General features: G+C 38.5%; 1 pseudogene; it reads left to right on the top strand.

Annotated features, from left to right (window-relative positions):
• The first annotated feature begins 518 nt into the window (after positions 1-518).
• Positions 519-1,192, top strand: LOC102519059 (annotated as a pseudogene).
• The last annotated feature ends 8,799 nt before the right edge of the window (positions 1,193-9,991 follow it).

Raw genomic sequence — 9,991 nt, 5'->3', positions numbered from 1 at the left:
CAAAATAATGCTATCATATTATTCAGCAATTCTACTCCTGAGTATTCATCCCAAGAAAACAAAAACACTAATTCAAAAAGATGTATACTGCCCAATATCATTCATTGCAGCCTTATTTACAAAAGCCAAGAAATGAAAACAACCTAATTGTCCATGACAGATAAATGGATAAAAAAGACTTGAAGTATATATGCAATGGAATATTATTCAGCTATAAAGGGATATGAAATCTTGCCATTTTGGACAACATGGGTGGATCTAGAGGGTATTATATTAAATGAATTAAGTCAGACAGAAAAGACAAATACTGTATGCTTTCACTTACACATGAAATTTAAAAAACAGAACAAATGAACACATATAACAAAACAGAAACAGGCTTACAGATACAAGGATCCCAGAGAGGATGGGAGCGGGGGAACAGGTGAAAAAGGTGAAGGGGATTAAGAGGCACTAACTACCCAGCAGCCAGTCGGTTCCCGCGTGTCCTGCCACTCTGCAGCCTTGAGCCCCAGTGACCCGCAGCATGGCCGTCAAGAACCGGCAAAACCAGGCTCACCACCCTGGCGCAGGTCGGGCAAGCAGGTTATGAGGTGACAGTGCTGGTGCAAGACACCTCCAGGCTGCCCTCAGAGGGGCCACAGCCGGACCACGTGGCAGTGGGCGACAATCAGCAGGCAGCAATTGTGGACAAGACCGTGGCTGGGCATGATGCTGTCATCATGCTGCTGGGCACCGGCAATGTCCTGTACAGGTAATGTCCGAGGGTGCCCGGAACATTGTGGCCGCCATGAAGGCCCATGGCATAGACAAAGTCGTGGCCTGAGCCTCGGCCTTCCTATTGTGGGACCCTTCCAAGGTGACCCCAAGACTGTGAGATGTGAACGATGACCACATTCGGATGCACAAAATCCTGCAGGAGTCGGGCATGAAGTATGTGGTCGTGATGCCGCCACACCTAGGAGACCGGCCACTGACTGGGGCCTGTTCAGTGACCCTGAGTGGACAAGGGCCCTCAAGGGTCATCTCCAAACATGACCAGGGCCACCTTATGCTGTGCAGCCTTACCACCGAGGAGTTCAACAGGGCACAGCCCCTACCCACACAAAACAGCATGACTAGGGCTCCGCCCGGTCCAGGAGGACAGCATCCTGGGAAACAAAAAATAAAGGAAGGAAGCAGTCAATCTTGAGCCAAGAGCTCCAAATAAAAACAAAACAAAACAAAACAACAACAACCAAAAAAACCCAAAAACCTTATTATTACCTTATAACTTATTATTAACTTATTACTACCAGTTATAAAATAAATTATTAAGTCACAGAGATATAAAGTTCAGCACAGGGAATATGGTCAATAATAGTGTAATAACTTTGCATGTTGCATAATTTGTAAAAAATATCTGATCACTATGTATACTTGAAACTAACATAATATTATAAGTTAATTATACTTCAAAAAATTGTGACCTAGTGTATGAGTCCATTCATAGGAATGGAATCTAGAAAAGGCAAATTTACAGGAACAGTTGTTGCTTGATACTGTAAATTTGGGAGAGGGGATGATAATGGAAGGGTAACATAAGGGGATTTGTGGAACAGTTGTGTATTGTATTCAGTCCACTGTGGAGAGATGACTGTATGCATTCAGCATAATCCTTAGAACTTGACATTTTAAAGGGTAATTTTTCCTGCATGCCAAAAAACACCCCCCACCCCAAAACCAGATAGGAAGTCAGGGTAACCCAACATGGAATGCAGAATGTTGACTGTTTTGACTCACACACAAAGGAAAAACATAAGGAGAATGAAAATCAAATACAAGTAGTTGCCTTGAATTGGATAAAATTATAAAAAAAAAAAATGGGGAACTCTAAGTAAAGTCTATAGCTTAGTTATTAGTAGTGTATTGATGTTAATTCCTTAGTTTTAACATTTGCATCATGGTTATGAAATATGTTAACATTAGGGAAGCATATAGGAATTCTTTGTACTATCTTTATAACACTTCTGTAAGTAAAATTGTTTCAAAATAAAACCTTAAAAATAATCTACTTTTTGAGATGGAGTTTGATTCTAGAAGTTTTTCTAAAATGAAATTATATAAATGACTTTTCAACAAACACTTGTTTTGATACAGCTGTCTGTATTTCCATAAATGCATTGTGGAAATATCCCCAAAATTTTGGGAAAGGATTTTTTCCCACTAATACTTTCCATGAATTAAGAAACAAAAATTATAAAGATAATTTGAGGGATTTTCTTAATGTTTAAAATATTTTCAGACAAGTTAATAAGCATATATGTCATATAACATAATGCATGCAACTCTTATCACAGCATTAACTACATGAGTTTTGCAATAATCACATTCACTCCTCCTCAGGTGTAGTTCCTTGACATGAATTTGTTTTGTGAAAAGTAATCTTGCTGGTTCAAATGACTTGTGCTAATTCACATGTTGAATATTTCATCTTGAAAAGTGAAGTTTTTTTTACAAGTGAGAGTGCTTCTGTGCGAAAGCCAATAAGTTTTATGATGAAAGAGAAGTTGTGTGTAAGAACTATTTATCTCTTCACTAAGCTGAAGGTCCTGGTCTTAACGTGATTTAAAAGTATAGCAGTGCTATTAATTACTTCTCTTAAATTCATGTGTGATGCTGTGGAAAATGCTTTCTCCATATACCAATATGGGTTATTTTCCATCACTTTTTAAAAATAAAAAAAAAATTGGAAAGGATAGGTAATTAGGTTTATTTATTTATTTTTAGAGGAGGTACAGGGGAATGAACCCTGGACCTCATGCATATACTCTACCATTTGAGCTATAACCTCCCCACCTAAACTTTGAATTTTAAAATTCTATTTTTTTCAGCCCTGGTTCCAGGTGGTTCAACAAAAAAGAAAGAGAAAATAGATCACAATGTAAAATCTTATTCAAATGATGGATTCTCATTAATAATAACCATAAGGATCACTAATAATAATTTTAAGAAACATTAAATTGCTGGGCAGTATTCTAACCTACACACATATCTCAGTCCTACCTCATAACAGCCATGTCAGGTAGGTTCTATAATTATTTAATTCTACAAATTGGAAATTTGAAGTCTAAGATATTAAATAATTTGGCAAAGGGTAAATGGATGAAAGAGGCAGAACTTGGGTTCAGAACCAGGGATCCATGTTATAGGGACATTATATATTATATATCAATATAATAAAATGAGAATGCCATGTTCTGTGCACATCATTACTTTTGCTTCTTAATAATTCACCAATTTATTACTTCTAGTAGTTGACAGTTCTTTAGTGTACAAGGCAGGAATTATAGTAGAATATGTGGGAACATGGATCCCTGGTTCTGTATAATTATAAATATAACCACAGAAAGTATAAAAATAATAAGTATATTTATTATAATTTAAAAATAACAATTAACATGGCATAATAAAATGTCTAAAAATGCATGCTCACCAACTGTGTTGTTATTTTATATATAACCAGAGGTTTGCATGCTATCTTTGTGAACTACATTTTTAGATACTGGGAAACAATATAAGTATTTGATTAAGATGTGATAGGATTAATGTTTTGTTTTGTGAAAAATAAGTTGATGGTGTTTCACAGGAGAATTAAAAGAGGGAAAGAGTAGGAAAAGACTGAACCAATAGGTAGGCTAATGAAGGATTCCAACATTGGTTGACAGAACCTTGAATTAGAGAGGCAGCAAGCAGAAGGAAAAGGCTGAATGAAGGCACAAGATATGGCTAAGATAGGCTGCACATAATTTTGGACTGCAATATGATCAGAGAGGGTGGTGAAATGACGGTGCCCAGAATGGTCTTGAAATTCCAAGCCTAGAATAAGAAAAGGATGCTATCTCTGATAAATGCAGAGTCTCTTTGTGAGACCCAGGGGTGTATGATGAAACATTTGATGATTGGCTGAGATGGTATACGTCAGAAAGAAAGCTGGTAATAACACAAGCCTGGAATAGTGATTTAATAGCTGTGCACTTGGAGGTAGATCTGTACTCCAAAAAGTATTCTGATACTTGTGAATAAAAGGTGAGACAGAATTATTCCAGATTATTGCAATAGGATTAGGGGAGAGAGATTGCCTCTGAATACAGCAAAGACAGATGGAGATTTATAGCCATTGAGTAGAGTAAGTGGGTCAGTGGATAGAAAATTACTAAGAAGAGCTTGATTATGTATCAAGGACGGAGGGGTTCTTGCTAGAAGGCAGGCCTTGACTTAGATATGAAGGGCAGGGGATTCTTCTTAAACTTACTTAGCAGTATTCTTTGCTAGGATTTGCCTCAGCAGGTCAAAGGCAGAGAGGCAGGCCAAGGTTGCCGAGAAAGTTCAAAGGAACCTAACAAAGTTTGGTGAGACTTGATTCAGTTTTAACAAACAAAAGCAGGTGTTAAATTTAGGAACTTGACTTGTGCACAACTCAGTGCCAGGTATAACTGGAATACAATTTCCAATCCTATAATTGGTATAATTGAGTCGCTAGGAAATTTTCTGTCTTACATTTACTCTTTCCTTCCCATTTCCTTCTGACATGTTTAATTGTAGACATATTTTCTGTTTTTTATGCTGTTTTCTCTGCCAGAATTTTTGTGGTTTCCTACACTCATCCTTATCCTTCGAGTGAGCCCCTCCTTTTTCTTTGAGATGCAAGTCACATAGCAACTTTTCTGTGACAATTGTCTTGTTTCTTTATATAAGACATTACCACCTCTACAATTGCCGAGGACATTGTTACAGCCCAATTTTAACATTATTATTGATTGATTTTCCTAGATATCTTATTAATATGAATTTTTCAAGATCTAACTCAAGAACACACTTCCTTTGGCATTCCACCATAAATAAAGGTGACGGAGTTTGGATTGAATCAGATACTCACTGAGTTTTTGTTGAATAAATAATATTGAAGAGCAAGATATGAAATAGAGGATGTGGGCATCCTCCTTGCCTTAGTAACTGTCACCCTAGGATAAAGGACATTTTGACCATCTAGGTTTTCCAGAGAAGTATACAACTTTCTTAAAACATCAAGCTGCTGAATAAATAAAGTTTGGATAACTAAGGGAATGGGAACTTTGAACAGGTAACCATTAAACAATGAATTCCAATTATCCACAGATCACTAAATTTCATTTGCAGATGCTCACTTATTCAAATCATGCATTAGGCTGTATCTCTTTCCCCTCAGATAGGTCATACTTTGCATAATGTATTCAGAATTGACAACTCAAGTAATAAGACTTTTGGAGAAAGCTTATAACTTATGGATATATATATATGCATAAGCTGCTTATGGTACAAAAGGCATTGGGATGCTTGAAATTTAAATTTTAGATTTAGAATAATTTATTTTTATGGTTCAATATTTACTAACAAGTTTTGATTTATTGCAGAAGAGGAGATTCATCCAAAAATGACCAAGATCTATTCAGATACTACTGTATAGGAAGTAATGGTGATTCAGTCTTCCCTGGCTTTAGAATCTCAACATCAGGTTCACATGGGTATGTCTGGCTTACTACATCTCATATTACCTGGAAATTTTACTATCTGAAGATTTTAAAAAGCTTATTAGAGATTATTTGAAAATTAATTACCCAGTATGGATTAAATATATTTAGTTTCATTAAATTGTATGTAGGTACACAAATTATACATTATGCATTTGTAGCAATAACATTATTATCTGACAGTCTTTTCTCATTATAGTCAAACCCCTAACTGAGAGTGACTCCTTTCTCCCTTCCCAACACAATTGCTTCTCACTGACCACTGTACACTATTGAATCTCATGAAATCATTGCTTAATACCACTCCTTAGGAGAATGTATATTCCTAAATACAAAGGTTTTGCATGTTTTGGACACTTCTGTGTCTCCAGCTTGCAGAATATTGCTCTACCAATGCTAGCTTCTTCATAAATATTGTATCAATAAGTATTTATTAAACAATTTATCTTACATTTTTCATTGTCAATCACTGAGTTTAAATTTACTGTTTCTGTGCACCAGTGTTGATAAAAATAATTATAGAGAATTCTCATTACTCTCAAATTATTCCATAGGATGTATGTAAAATAATATGTCATAAACCTATTGCTCAACTTCTCTTCCTTTTACCGATGAACGTACCGCTGTAAATTCAGGAACTTTCTTAGGTAATGTTCAAGTGGGAGCAAGCTTTATCACACCATAGCAGAACGCTTTCCCTGGGGTCTTCTTCCAAGGGAGAGATTTAAGTATTACCCAGCTTTATCTGGGAGATCTCTTACTATTCAAAAGTCTTTTTATTAGAGTGTTTTCCTCTGCCTCACTATCGAAATTCACATCCATATGTTTTTGCTACTATAGAACAGTTAAGAACAGTGAATCCCTGGCTTGCTGGGGCTTTGACACTGAACTGGGTCAGACTTTTGACTTTTTTTGAGCATAATCTCCCACCTCTTCAGAATACCCTTGTCTTAGTACAGAGATCTCAACATGTCTTTCTGCAAACGTTTCTCAGTCTTGGCCACGTTTGTCAGGGTGATTCACTGAATGGCTAACCAGTGTTTTGTTTTGCTTTTTCTCCCAGGGATGGAGAATCTCCTTTAAGCCAGTGATATTTTTTCCGTCCTTCTCTCCAAAAATGAAATGTTTCAATTTGAAATCTAAGCCTCGGAACTCTTGACTTAGGATAGCATTAGCAGTTTTTGTTTTGCAACATTGCAAACAAACATGGCCCCATGACAATGGGACAACCTCCGACCTTCCCCTGATTTTGGTGGGAAACAGCAGCTCATCCAAGAAAGAGGAGAAGAATCCAGGCATCCAGAGAAGGCATAATTGAGCCAACACTTCATGAGAAAGTGAGCTTCTCTGAGAATAGGACAGAATGCTGGCTTGTAAGGTGCAGTGTTTACAAGATGGATGGAGATGACTCTATTTGCAAATAGCTCTGCTACTTTTGTTGTGTGTGAGGGGAAGTTTATGGGGTGGGGGGATTCCTACCTGATATCCAGAAGTGACATAAGACCGTAGATACTATAACTAGAAGCCTTGAGTAAAGTTCCCCACACTCTAGCTTGGCAGGATGTAAATGGCCTCTTTCCCTCAAATCACCTTCGAACATCTAAATAGTGACTGATATGAACTGGAACTGTAGAGTTCTTTCCAAAATTTAGAGATTGCTTAGTCTTCCTGGAACTAGTAAGATCTCAATAAAAGGAAAAATGTCACTAGTACCCCATCTATTTTCCGAATGTCTGCAATCACATTATCTGCTGCTCTCCCTGGCAATTTCCAAATTTGGAGTTGGATTTGTTTAACTTAGAAAACTGTGGCATTCTTGCTGAATATCATGGGGCACATTCATATCTGTCACCCTTTTGCAGGAAGAGAGACCTTGAGTCACTTGTAAATTGTTGTCTTCCACTCTTGGTTATCTTATGAAATAGGCTCTGCCTATTTTTTAGGCATTTGAAATCATCTTTGTTTTGTGTGTTCACACACAGTCATAAACTTACCTATATGCACATTCACTCTTTGCCAACCCATATCCTGACCTGGTTCCTGATTACACGTTAGCATCACTCAATTCTTAACATGTTGGTACACTAATCTTTAAGGCAAAAATCTGTTCTAGTATTATAATGATATTTTATTGTAATATATTATGTTAATTTGATTATGAATTGTAATTTAACCACTATTAAATCTTGGATTGTGGTAGAGGAGAATTTGAGAGTGTTACTTCTGCACCTCTCAGCCTCACTGAGCCATAACTCTTAGCCCTCTAGCATCCAATGGACAATTCATTGAGGCAACACAGACAATGCACTTTTATTTGTTTGAAGAAAGAAAGCACGAAGCAATGGAAAGAAATTAGACATGCTGGAAAGGGCAGGGATGGTGTACACATACAGAATTTCATCAGATATCAAGGGAAGAAACTAGAATACCATTTGAAACACAATAGGTATTCAAAACAAATCCCCATTTTTTTTTTTTTTTGGCTATTTAATGGAACTGAAAAGCCTGAGTTATGACAAAAGATCAGAGCAGCATTTCAAAGCACTTGTTGTATGAGGAGCCATGATTTGTGAAGTGAGTCAAAGATAGCTGCATAGATCCACTGACCCAAAACTTGGGATGTGTGTGTGTGAGTGTGTGTGTGCATGCTGCAACAGACTGGACACATCAATATCTTTAGCTTTACCAGGAACAATAAAAAAGTCTGAATAAAATACTGGAAAAAATGTTTGAAGGAATTGGGACAGGAAAATAACATTAATGGAAAACAGCTGAAACTCAAATAGTCTGGAGTTTACTTTGTAATGTACCAATGTTAGATTCTTACCTTTGACACATATAGTGTAGTAATATAAGACAATAACATTGGAGGAAAAATGTAACTGTATTAAAATTATATAGGAACTCTCTGTACTATCTTTGTAAATTTTCTATAAATCTAATTGTTTACAAATTTTAAAAATATGTTTTAAAATAAAATGTACACATGTATAAAGATAAAGAGCAGAGGGTAAGATCAGCCAAGATGGTGGAGAAGAAGGACACTCGTAGCTTACCCTCGCCCACAAAAACACCAAAACTCACATCAATGGACTCACCCAGCAAACCAGAGCACGTGCTGAACTCATCCTCTTCAGAAGACAAAGATGCCCTCTTCAAAAGACAAAAACACCATGAATCTGGTAGGATAAAAGGAAAAAAGAAAGATAAAAAAGCAAAACAGCGTGGGATCTGTCCCATGGGGAGGGAGTGGAAAAGGAGGACTAGTGCTCATTTGCTGAATCTCCCCCTCACCAACAGAGAGGTCAACAGGATGAAGGGGGAACCTCCCAGGCTCAGATCTGTACAGAGCATCCCTTGAGTGACAGAATTAAGTTAAACAGGCACAGAGGGTCTCCAAAACCCCCAGCCTTAGAGGCAAAGTGGCAGGTGGGGAACGGGACAGGCTGCCCTGGCAGGGTGGAGGACTGGGGCAGCTGCAGTGAGGCACCCCCAGGGGGCTGCAGGGGGCTGCACACCATGGATGAGTGGGTGCACAGGGCAAAACAACCTGGGACCTCCATAAAACAACATGGCTGATGTGACTTGAGGGGAAGGGTGCCATACCTCCTATCTCCGAAAACCATCTGAAGGTTTTCAGGAGAAGAGAGGTGGGGCTAGGCCACAGCCACCATATCCTCCAGTGCTTAGTACACAAGTAGGGGCGGGGTCAAAACCTGAGTTCTTACCTAAGGGCTTAGCAGCCTCAAAGGCCAGACAGAGACTTGTTTACAGCCCCAGGCAGATAAGATCTTCTGCCCTGATAACTCGGAGAACTCACACCTCCAAGACAAAGAAGGAGCTGAGTTTTGGCAAGGAGTGCAGGCGGGGGTGTTCCGACTGCTTCCCTGAGCCCACCTGTGGAGCACGGACCCAGGAGCAGGCAGCTGCACAGAGCCGGGGAGCAACCCATGCCAGGAGAGAGTGGGTGGCCACCCACCTTCCTGGCAGGAGCACAGCACCTGACTGCGGTGCTGGGAGGGGGCACAATTCTGCCAGCCAACCTCACCCGAGTGCAGCATCTGACCTCAGCTTTGGGAGGGGAGTGACCTGCCTGTCCACCGTGTAAGAGCACAAACTGACCACATTATTGGGAGAGGGCATGATCTGCTTGCCTACAGGCACTGGAAGCAGCACAGAACAGGGGTACCAACAGAGAGACTCTGGAAACAGCAAGCTGAGTTTGCATAGCAGGGTGAGGACAGAAAGACTTCTGGATAAAATCACTAAGAGCATACAGTCTCCACGAGAACAAACACACTTTTTTTTTTCTTATTTTTTTTTTAATCTGTTCTATTTTCTATTACCTTTTAAAGTTTTACTTTTTAAACAATTATATATGTCTCCAGTTTCCATCACTCTTAATTTTTTCTCTTAAAATATTTTTATTATCATTTTTAAAA

This window comes from Camelus ferus, chromosome 14 (assembly GCF_009834535.1).
Source record: "Camelus ferus isolate YT-003-E chromosome 14, BCGSAC_Cfer_1.0, whole genome shotgun sequence".
Lineage (NCBI taxonomy): Eukaryota > Metazoa > Chordata > Mammalia > Artiodactyla > Camelidae > Camelus > Camelus ferus.
This window is presented reverse-complemented; position numbering and strand designations above follow the sequence as displayed.